This window comes from Onychostruthus taczanowskii, unplaced genomic scaffold (genome assembly GCF_017590055.1).
Source record: "Onychostruthus taczanowskii isolate IOZ18803 unplaced genomic scaffold, ASM1759005v1 scaffold58, whole genome shotgun sequence".
NCBI lineage: Eukaryota > Metazoa > Chordata > Aves > Passeriformes > Passeridae > Onychostruthus > Onychostruthus taczanowskii.
This window is the reverse complement of record NW_024503457.1, coordinates 2433835-2446564: the sequence shown is the minus strand read 5'-3', so window position 1 is coordinate 2446564 and position 12730 is coordinate 2433835.

The window sequence follows — 12730 nt, the reverse complement described above, 5'->3', positions numbered from 1 at the left end:
TACCCTCAGGCAGGAATTCCATTAATAATTTAAGATGTCTGTGTGCAATTGAACAGTAATGGTAATTTTCAGCTACAAGGGATCAATCTAACAGTGTATTCCAGATGTCTCTATGCTGTGGAAACAGTTCTCCTCTGGGTAAATGTCATCTTTATATACAGTGAGCTCTGAAAAATTACAGCCATTTTTCTCTATGGTTCATTTACAAAGCTTGAATCCCAGGAAAAGCCCTTACAATGTGACCCTCAGCTTGCATGCCTGTCATTGCCTTGCACAGCCAGCAGAGCTGCTGCTGCCTGGACTTGGAAGTCCAATGCTTTCTAAGTGTCCAAAGCCTCAGAAGTGAATGACAAAATCACAGAATATCCTGAGCTGGAAGGGGCCCACAAGGACCATCAAGTCTAAATGCAGAATCTCACCATGTGCCTGAGAGCATTAAGTGGGGGGCACTGGCTCCAGCACGCCTTCCTGAGGAGCAGCACTAGATCCACCCAGAGCTGGATCAGCTGCTGGCTCATCCAGGGCACAATCACACTTTGCACACATATGGTCAAGTGATGCAGTTATGCATCAGACAACGTGCTGTTTCTGCAAGAAAACATCTTTCACCAGGATGCTGGGCTATCAGCCTGGTTTCACAGTGGGATCCAAGGTGACAAATCCATCGTCTGTCCACCGCAGGGTCAGCAGTTCCATGCCAGCCTGGGGTCCTCCCTTATGGGCAGGGCTAGTTGCATAGGTATGGAAAAGCTCCATCAAGACCAGGGTGTAAACCTCTCCAAAAAGTACTTTCAGGGAGGACAACAATTGAGAAATCAAGTAAGGAACATATCAGTACAAAAAAAATCCACATGAAAGTAACAGCTGTAAGAACATCCAGCTGATGGATGGAGGCTCCTAAAATCCCTGCTGACATGGTTTCTCAACCCTTCAGGTACTGTAAATAAAATGCCACAACTCCCTCTGGAAGGAGTACACCATGAACTGGGCTTTGGTCCAAGGCCTCTGCTGGCTGCCTCCAGCTGGAGGATGGTGCCTTCATCCTCAAGCCTGCCTTCATCCTCCTTCAGAAGATTCCAGATGCTTTCCATGCTAGCTGTCCCTACTAATGGCCTTTGAGCTATTGAAATTATACCAGCTGTGGTTAGCACTGTAACAAAAAAAAAAAAAAACAAAAAAAACCCAGCCTGATAGTCAAGGCTAATGGTGCAGGAGGGGGAAAATAATCAGTTTTTACTGGACTTTTCTGAATTCAACCTCCCTCAACAAGGATGATTATAGCTAATTAGGCAGAACATGGTAACAACACTCACATTTGGATGTGTGGTGTCTCGATGGAAGAGGAAATTAAATAGGATGTGATCAGAGAGCTGCAGACAAAGAAAATGAGGCCAGTCCAAACAAGTAGGTGTTCATCAGAGAATGGATGAATATATTAGTCGATTTATTTTGTTGTACCTAGAACATTAATAAGCATTACATAGTATTGTAATTTGCAATTCAAGGAAGCATCTGACATACCATCCTTGAGGGCATTGTTTTCCTCCTGCCCTGAGCAGACAGACAGACAGACACACACACACACACACACACACAGACTCTCTTCACCAAGTGTCCAAAGCAAATGCAGCTGTTAAGCACCCAGGATTGTCACACTGGAAGGAAGCCAGGGCTCAGTAAACTGGGGAGCAAAACAAGGATTACAGAATCATTAAGGCTGGAAAGCCCCTTGAGATGAAGTCCACCAAGGAGGTGCAAGGTGGACCAGATGACTGGGTCCAGTGAAGGCACTGGCAGTTTTGGGACAACTCAGAGACCCCCAGCTAAATTTCTTTATGTCTTTTGATATAGTACAAGAACTTTAAATGTGAGCAGAGACTTGTGCAGGTTGTTAGCAGGTGTTATCCCAGCTCTGAGACACACAGGTCTGGTCTGACCATCCTGTAAAACTACTTCCCCAAGCTTGTAATAACTTTTGAAAATGTAGATCTCCAGGCAAAGGTATTTTTTTTATTACTCTACCATATAAGAACTGGGAAGCATATATGCCTTGAACTGACAGTACTTATTTCTTGTCTGCTGTTGGCAGTGCCCCCAGTGTGGTCAGAGACAAGAAGTAGGAAGAGGTGGAAGCAGGAATCAGGCTCTGTCATCCTCCTCGGCATGAGCAAACAGCAGGATTGCACCTAGTGGTCACAGTTTGGGGTCATGATCAAACACCAAACGCCTGTCCATGTGCTGCTAAGGCAGAAGGCAAGTGATTGAAAGAGTCTCGCTAATGAAAGGTAATGCCAAGGGAAATCCCTCAGGCTATGAATTCTGCACAGCACATATTGGGAAATTTCATCCAGAAATTCCTGCTTCACACTCTCTCCATACCAAAATTGCATCATACTTTCAACTGGGCAGCTGGCTCTGAATGCCATTTTTGGACAGTTATTTTCTCTCTCCTGTGAGCTGAAAGAACAAAATCACAAACGAACATATGAGAAAATTATTGCCTCAGCAATAACCTCTCCATAACCTAGTGGGGGGAATTGTGTGCAAAAAAGACTTTGCAGTAAGATATAACAGTTACCAATAAAAGCTTCAGGCTGTGTCACTGAAGCCCTATATTATCCATGCAATTTACAGAATCTGTTTTAATTTAGCCACTTTCCCAAGAATATGAATGAGGCAAATAAAAGGCTTCACAGGAGCAGAAACAACAGTGAAGGTACAGAGGTGTCCCAGAAGGGACTGGCAGCTCAGGCTTCAGGCAAGATGAAGACAAATAACCCAAGACCCAGAGGCCAGCAGAGTGTGGTTTCTCCCAGGTGCCTCCTGCTGCAGCATCATTCCTTGCAGGAGAGGCTGGCCACAGCCACGCGAGGAGGGCAGCTGAGGCTGCCTGTCCAGGGAAGGCTGGGCAATGTGCATGGAGAAACTGTGCCCAGCCTGAGGGACATGGCATTGCTCCCTAGGGCTGCCAGCCACCCCTTTCTGTAAGTGTCCTGATTGCTAAACAGTGTTTTAAATAATAAAAAAATAGAGTTAAAATTTAGCCAAATCTTAAGATAAAGGGAAATAGTAACCACAGCCCCATTTAAAAATACACTGGCTGCCAAAATGTCACCTTCTGCTCTGTCCTCCTCAGAACATGCTACAAACTCCCAGCTTGTTCCATCCATGCTTCCCCATCAGCTTGCTCTGCCACTTGAACACATTGATACCTCCTGTCTCCTTCAGCCTTCACTTCCACATAGGGATGGTGTGATAAACTTATTTTTGCAGACCACATGAAAATTCTCAAGTAACAACTTGCTGGTCTTTCAAACTATTAATATTTTAGACTATTAATATTTTAACTCTTTCAAAAATATGGATTTCATTTATTCTAATGCTGCTGCTGTTTTTTAAATTTTATTTTCCAAACACTTTTCTTCAGGGAGAGAAACAATTGAGAAACCAAGAAGAGTTAAAGGTTTGTGAGAAGCTGCTTGAGCAATGATGGACTGAGAACATCAGTGTTCAAAGGGGGACCCGGCCATTCAAACCTCAGCCTATTCACATTCCATTAAAGCACCCCTTCTAATACTGCATGTTTGCTCATTTGCTTATTTCCAAGAGAGAAAAAACTTATTTAATACCTAGTTCAGAAAAAGAAAAAACCAAACAAACCATGCACACACAATTTATGGGTCTACAACAGTAGCAAACAACTACATATGGAAAGCTGGCCTGCAATTAAACAGTTTACCAGTTGCCCTGCCCAGCTGAACCAGGCTCCAGTCAGTACCTGTACTCATTTGGATCAATGGTTATCCCAGGTTGCAGAGATCCCACCAGCATCCCAGTGTCAACTTTCCACTCACAGAGACCTTTTATTAAACTCTCTTCTTTCCTTCTCTTTCTCTACCACTAGCTGCTAGCTGTCTTTTTCATTTCACGTCTTCCTTAAGGGTGAGTGTGACATAACCCTTGTAGATCTCATTCCTGCACAATGGGGAGGAGAGACAAGGCCAGTGTAACTGCCCTAGCTCCTGATGCCATTCCTTCACTCTCCTGCTAAAAGGATCATCTCATCGTCTGCTAAATAAACACAAAGTCGACAGAGCCAGGTCTGCTGGGGAGGTGACAAGGAAATGTGTATCAGGGCTCCTACTCACCGTGCCTCACCCACTGACTGCTCCGGCTCCTGCCAAGCACAGCGTGGCTGGCCCTGGCCCCACGGGAGGGAACTAGGGCCGCCAGAAGCTTTTCCTTTTTGGAGTCTCCAGACTCTGTGTGTGTGAACAGGGACTTCCATGAGCCCAGTATGGACTGCAGGTAAATCTGCTTCGGGCAGAGGTCTGGCTTTGAGCTGCAGGCTGCAGCGGAGGGATAGCCACCATTCCCTGGATGGGAAAAGGTGTGGGGCTGCCTGAGCTGCCCGGCTCAGGGCAGGGCAGTGTCTGGTCTTTCCTGGTGGAAATTTAGGTCTTGGATCACAACACAGTGATAACCGAAAAGTGTTGATGCTGGTACTGGAAGTGAATCTGATGTGAGGCAGGTGAATGCAATCAGGTCTTTGCTTGAGTATGGAACAGGACACAGGAGAAGAGATGTGTTTTGGTAGGAGTGTCTCAAGGTTTTTATCCATATTGACTTCAATCTCTGCTTCTGTCCTTTTCTAAAGAGTCACACTTTAAGTGCTACCATCCTATTACATTAATATTTTTTACATTTTAATAAGCAATTTTGGCTAACAGACACCAATTTATTTTCCTAGTTGGTCTGCTTAGCAAATTTCTTTTTCTTTCCCCATGGTATGATTAGCAAATCTGCACTTACCCAGGTATTGTGAGCAAGACATTTCATGATGACAGGGGAATCATAAGGAGTAATTTAGTGTGTCCAATCTCAGAAAAGCCCACTAATGTTTGCATTGTGAAAAATCAAGACCTGCTAATACAACAAAATGAATTTCCAGTTGTATTGAACCTTGTGAAAACAAGACTTCCACTTAAAATATAATGGAAAACATATTTGAAATTCCAAGTGGCTTTGGTGAAAGCTGTAGGAATTCATTTGATGGCAAATTTGGTCACAGAAGATGGAAAGGATGGCAAGGAGAGGGTGACAAGACACTGTTCATGTAGACAGTAGAGATATGAGGTATGAAATCAGTGAGAATTGTGCTTGTGCATGTGAATCACAGTTTAGTCCCAACTCCCAGTCTTCTACAGCAGCACCTGTTTTTTGGGTTCATTTATGTTCATCTTCACTCCTGATTCTTACAGTAGGCTTCTAGTATACACAGGAGAGCTGGCTGGTCTTGCTTTGGGCTAAATAAATTCAAAAGTTGCAGAAACAGCTCTCTATTATCATAAAGCAGATAAATTGCAGCAAATCAATAAACTGTAGCTTCACAGGCACACTACCACAAGAAAAACAGCTCTTGAAGGTCTGCATGTTCTCTAGGGCTGGACATGACCTCATGGCCCTCTGGAGCACCTTGTCCCATGTCCTTCCAGGGTGCACAAAGGGACAGGGACTTGCTCATTCCATGCTTGTCCCACGCCAACCCTCCACAAGGCTCAAAGCTGATACTTTTGCAACAGGATTGAAGTGCCCTTCTCCTGCTTCATGACTTTTCCAGACACTTGCACCTCTCTTCTGGCCTCCTAAAGAAAAAATGAGACAAAATATCCAGCAGCACCTTGCTGCTGCGGAGGGCTGTTTCCCAAAAGGGTCCTGAACATGACTGTGTGCCTAAATAAACCTGCTGTGTGGGACCCTCTCCCCAGCTTCTTGGACACACTTTGGAACACAGAAGTGGACTTATATCACCAGTGCTTGAGTCTTTCACGCCCAGGTCCCAGGACATGCAGCCTTGTGCACTTAATCATGTGGCACCCCGTAGATGTCTTTTGGATTAGGTTCATCTCCATTGGAAAAATTTCATTTCTTCCCAGAGCCTACAGCATCACTGTAGTTTGGGGAGGTGTGGTAGTGCAGCTGTGCCCACCCACACACCCTCCAGACATCCCAGCAAACACAGCCATTCCAGGTTGGGAGCTCACACCTTGCACAGAGGACAAGGTGACAGAGGAATCAGCTCTCAACACACAATGTAGGCCTGTGTGTAATTCTAGGCCGTTTTTTCTCACCTTTTTCATGAAAAATTTCACCTTCCTTTCCAATAAATTTGGTGTCTTCACTGGAAATCTCCTGTTTCCTGAGTTACAGGATATATAGAAAGAAAATTGCAATAATGAAAACACCGCTCCAACACCAGACAAGTTCCATGTTGCTCCACTCATATGGAAGGCTAAGCTCAGAAAATCCCATTGCTGTGGAAGTTTATTTGAGAAATTCAGAAGTAGTGTGCTGGCATGAAACTTTTTGCTACCACTGTGAGCATTTCAAACAGCTCTGTTCACTTCCAGGTGCTGAAGTAGTAGTAAAAATACAGCAGCCCAAAATAGTCGTCAAGTTTTGAATCTGTCAAAAATTTATCATAAACAACATGTGGGAAGCTGTGAAGTTGCCTGAGGCACAACAAAACTAAAACACAAATAATTACATAAAAAATTACATAATCCAGGTTTTCCCTTCTCCTTCATCCCAATTACAGGAAAGGTTTAGAAAAGCTGGTGATATATTTTCATCCATTTCTCTTTGAGAGATAGCACCAAGGAATATCTTTGTCCAAGGAAAAAAACCATAGAAGACACTTTGCAGAGCTGTAAACTTGTGTCAGGATCATTTCAGCATGGGCTAATTGGTTACTCTGCTTATTTGCTCTTTCTTTATGGTGCTGATCCCCACCGATGAAACAACAAACTTGTCTCCAGTGCTTCAGTGGATTCTTATCTCTGAAATAAGAGTTAGTGGGTGTTTCCCTGAGGACTTCAGCTGCCTGAATTCAGCTGTCCTTGTTGAACTGCACAGCTTCCTGCCCAACGCCCACGCCAGCCCGTCAGGTCCCTCTGGAAGGCAGCATGGATGGTACCCTCATCCCAGCTCAGTGACACTGGCAGCCTTGCCAAGGTGAAGGGCTCTTCTTCACTCCCTCCAGGGTAATGGTGTCACACAGGACAGCTCACAGGACAGACCTGCAATACTGCACTCGGGACCAGCTCCCAGGAAGAAGGTAGATGACCCAGTAACCATGATCCTCTGAGCCCAGCCATCCAAAGAGCTGGAACCCATCTGGATCCCCACCCATTCAGATGACAAATTCCGAATTTAGATGCATGGATATTATGGGAGACAACATTTTCAAGCCTTGCTAAAGTTTACAGAACTGCACCCACATCATTAAAGCTGCAGTAAATGGGATCCAGTGCTCTCCCTACATTCACAGCTGTGGTCATTTTATCACAGGAGGCAAACAGGCTGGGCAGGTATGATTTGCCTGTGTAAAGTTGTGCTGAAGGCTCTCTCACATTCTTCTTCATGTGCCCAGAAATGGATTCCCTGATTTTTCCCAGAGACTGAAACAAGGTTGATTTGCCAATCATTCCCCAAATTTTGCTTCTGTTTCTTTTAAAGACAATCATATATAACAACCTTTTCCACACGCTGCTACGTACAAAAGGTCATCACACCTGGCATAATTTATGTAAAGTCTTTTCATATCTCTCCCATCTTTTTGATCATCACAGTTTACCTAAAATTATTGGGGGAGTGGAAGGTGGAATGAGAAATGCTCATGTCCCTTTAAAGGGAAATTCTTCTTCAGACAGCTGGGAATCCAATCCTATAACAATCTTTTCTGCTCCTACTGCAGAAACGCAGCTCTGTTCCCTAAAGCAAGTTTAGCAGTGCTGGACAAGGAGAAGTGGCCCTGCTGTTACTGTCACCTCATGATGCAAGCATGTACAGAAGTTGCCAATCCAGTGTGAATCCACTACCACAGACTGTCCACCAGAAGCAAGTGACAGGTAAGGAGAAAGATAAACCTTCAAAAGTTAATTCAGTATATTGCAGAAATATCACTCATCTTGTCTACTACACCCTTCTGAAGCACACACCCACACACAAACAAGGAGTGGGAAAAAAATTGTGTGTCCTTGTCTACCTGCCAGGAGGATGTCTCCTAAGTGATTTCCATTAAAATAGAGATCCCAGAAACAAAAATCTTTGCTGACCAGGGTTTTCAAGGCGCTAATGAAACAGCCTCCAGCAGCTGCCTGCTGCAGAGTAGAGATGCCTTACCTGTGTTTTCTGTGGGGGAAATCTCTGCTGTCCAAAAAGACACAGGTGAAAGTCCAGCTTAGAAAGGAGCGACCCACACTGATAGCAAATCTGAGTCTGTGGCTCTACTTCTTACTTCAAGCAAGAAATTGATCTAAAAGGCCCTATATTAGAAAGGATGGGGTAATGAACCCTCCTAAAGTTAGATGAAACTGTTGAAATAATATTTGCATCAGTTTTACAAATAAAGATATACCTGCCCTTTCTGAGCTTTGTTACAAATCTATTGAACTTGTCCTCCAGAAGTTCCTTTGTCATCTTTTGTCACTAATAGCACTAGATAACTGACTTCTTCACTTAATATTTCCAGAAATACAAATGCCTGACATTTGCCTCAGTCACCCATGGAAAATATGAACATTTTATTCATGGAAGCTAATATTCGTGTTTTTTTGAGAATCTTGCTTAGCCATGGCTTGACAGTGAGTTGTCAAATATAATTTTGTGTGTTACTGTTCTGTCAGACACAATAAGACAAGCCTTGGCCTCTGACTTGAACAAGGAAGGTTCTTTGTCTTCCCTTGAAATCTCCATGGACATGAGTGCTACCTTCTGGCCAGTGGTGCCTTCCATAAGATAACAACTGTGGATGGCAGGACACCCTGGAAATCCATTTCTAAAAGTTCTTCTGTATTCTCTTGTACAGCATGACACAATTCTGGCTTTGCAAAATGTCACCAGTGCCCTGACACATAACAACCTCCAGTCCTTTCATCAAAGCTAATAGGAGTGTCACATAATTTGTGTTTATCTTTTTTTGGAAACTTGATGCTCTATTTCCCTTGAGCCCATTTAGATAGAATTCCTTTAAAACTATTATAGCCCAGGGAGGATTACTTTTGAAAGTGAAGTCCCACTGTTTACCTCAGTATTGTAGCCTTACTTCCACTCTTTACAAGTCTCTCCCTTTTGTAAAAGTTCCTTTGTGCTGAATCTAAGGGCTCAGCATGAAGGAGCTCTCACCACACCTTCTACATTTTAAAAAACCCAAAACATTAGTGTGGATAACAAAGATGGAAAGTATCAGTAATTTTACTTTAAAAATACTACTTTTGTCTTCTTGAAGCTGTCTCCAATCCAAGCAGAATAGGGTCAGCAGACAAAAAACTGAGACAAAACATAAAGTACATAAAATCCTGATAAAGCATGGAAATGAAAAATCAGGGCATTCAAAAAATCATACTGCTCTTCTGCAGTGAGTCTATGCCAAAATGATATGAACATGACCAAAGTTTTAAAGTACCTCTGACCATACATTAGACTTGATTAAAGTTTAAGACATTTTACATTTATTTCCTTCTACTTCCAATGTCCTCCAGAGACACTTACAAATTAAAGCATTAGAACTCAGGGGACATTCTTGAAAGAATTGCCCTTAATCTTTTAGTTGTTGAATAAAATCAGTGTGTGGAACATGAATCTAACAATTCATCTTTTACTGATAGGGCTCTTGCTAAATTGTCTGTTCCCAAAGTCATGAGACTGAAGAAGCTATTATGAGAGCAGAGCATTTTATTTCAGATGCAACTACACAAATCTCAAGGAGAGAGGAGGCTGGCAGAAAGAAAAGTCCCCTGATATATATCTTTTAATTAACATTGCAAAACATCCCTTTCTGTATGCAGGTGAATAATTTACACACAATTCACTTGTATTTCTAATCCTTATCACTAAATACTTTTTTTTCTTCCAAGTTTGATTTATTTTGACAAAAAAATCGAACCCGCAAGGTGTATTGTATGATGAGGGAATTCAGGATGTATACCACTGAGGGTATTTAAATTGCATTAATTCTTCCACAAAGTGAGAGCATAAAGGTGACTCTATCTGTCTTACCCAAGTTTTACATTACTCACTTAATGGATCCGAGTTTATTTTAAGGTTTTTGGGGTTTTTTGGTTTTGGGTTTTTTTCCATAATGCTGAGCTATGAGCCTGGGACATATTAACTTTTTAGGATCCCATTTGTCAGCAAGCCAAATGCAAGAGACAACTCCATATTCTTTGCATCAGGATCCTTTCCCCAGAGCAAGAAGCACAAGCAGAAGTTCAGGTCCAGTTCAGCCAGCATCAGTGTTGGACAACTGATGTGCCACCACCATGAAGTCACCTACTGCCTGCATCCTCTGCAGATTCCATGGGGTCTGTTCAAGCCCTCACTCCCAGCTGATGGACACAAAAGGCAACTGACTTGTTAAAGTAAACTACAGAAAATAAAACCAACCATTTAAAGCACCTTAAAAATTAACATTATTGTCCATAGGGCTACAAGGAGGAATTGCCTTGAAACATTTTTTGAGTGAGACAGACTCAGTGCACAGGCACATGGTGCTTACAGCACACTCGCATGTTACGCAAAATTACTGTACTGCAAGGAATTCTGCAGTACAGTAATTCTGCAGTAAATGAATTTCAGACACATCTTTTGCTCCCTACTTCATTAGTTTCCTAAAATTTGGATGGAGGTTAGATTTTCACCCCAGCAACTAAAAAGAATTTTGACTTCTGTGAAGCGTCCATCCACCTGGGTGGGAGTAATTTTATGCTCTTTCTTACTGCAGTATCTGTAGTAGTCATCTACTGTGACTACATGTGTAGTATGCAAGGTCTTTAAAATTTATTACCCTGAACTACCAAGGTATTGGAAAGGACAGCAGAGCCAGCAGACCTTCTCAAGGGTTTGTAAGGGGCTGGCTCTGGCTGGATACCAGGTGCCCACTAAGCCACTCTATTGCCCCCCTTCTCAGCTGAACAGGGGAGAGAAAATAAGATGGAAAACAACTTGTAGGTCAAGATAAGGCAGTTTACTAAAATCAAATAAAAAGCTGTGTGCACACAGGCAAATGCAAACACCCCAAAGATTTTATTCTCTACTTCCCATCAGCAAATTATGTCTGGCCACTTCCTGGGAAGCAGGGCTTCAGGACACATAGCAGTTGCTCCCTACTTCCTCCTCATTTTCCTAGCTTCTATATCCAAGCAGACATCATATGGTATGGAATATCGCTTTGGTTAATTCAGTTCAGCTGGCCTAGTTGTGTCCCCTCCCAAGACCTTGCCCACTCCCAGCCTACGGATGTGGGGGCAGAATGTTGGAGAGACAGCGCTGAGGCTGTGCCAGCGCTGCTCAGCAGCAGCCAAAACACTGCAGTGTTACCAGCTCCTGTCGAGCTCCCAATGCAAAGGGGAAAACAAACTCCACCTCAGCCAGACCAAATACAATCTCCACCCCTTATTCCATACCATTTGTGTCATACTCAGATCCCACAAAATTTAATCTTCTAACTATTGCACTGTATTTACTTCTCATTACTGAAATCCCTTTTTACCAACACTTACACCTTAAACTACATCCTTAAACCATCTTTATACCAAACATACAGATCCATACATTTTCCTTAACTATTATCCCCAGTCCTTTCACACATAGATATCATTTTCCCATTTCATGGGCTTCCTCTGCCCCTCCAGACATTCAGAAACAGTCCACGACTTGGATTCCATTCCATCAGGATGGGTGCTCAGGACAGGAGAAGCAGCACACTTGACCATTGGGCACCGACATCGGCCTGGCTCGGGTTGTTGTCACACTTGCCTTGCTCCCCGCAAAATTCACTCTTCACCAGTTCATGTCACTCCTGCTTCTTTACTTCCTGCAACATAAAACTCACACCACAGATTATTTTTCCCCCAAGGTCAAATCTCCTTGAGGCACACACCAGGTCTCCCCATCCTTCCACATTACCCACCAAGTACAGCCAGGTCCCTGGGCAAAGACAATCCCACAAATGGGTTTGCCTTTTCCCATGGGAAGAGAAACCCACTCTGACTCCCCCAGCTACTTCCCTGTGTGTAGTACAGGGACCTTATCTCCTCCCACAGCTTGGGCAGGACCAGGGCGGTTAGCAGATCCCCTAGTGTTAACCAGCCAAGTGGCTTCTGCTGAACTTGCATCCCAATGCTTCCATGTCCCATTGCCCAACAACTCTCAACATAGTCTTCAGCGGTGCATTATACCTTCCAATCCTTCCATAGGCTTGTGGGTGATGAGGGATGTGATATGATCCTATGAAAGATCTTAGGACTGTGTTTCCAGCCCCTGAGGACACCAATTCCAGGTTTATTTGACAGTCTCCACACTGGATAACATGTCTGATGTCTGATTCAGCAGTACTCAGGGGTGCTGTGACTTCATTCAGGCCACAATAGCCTATGCTAACCTCTATTCTTCATCAGACTTTTGCCAATTGCCATATGGACAGTTACAAGGTGAGTGAGCCTTGGTGATAACTCCTTGGCTCTCCAGTTGAGGAATCAGCTCATGGATGGGAGCCAGGGAATCTCGGTTGGTGCCATACTGCTGCTGATGCACTGTCTTGGTAGTAATTGTCACCTGCTGTTCTTCACCTTGCAGCTCTCCTGCAAGGAAGGGATGTTCTAAGAGGCCAGGCGGGGTGGATAACTACTTGATCTCTGTATTCACAGTAGCTACACCAAAAGCCATTGGT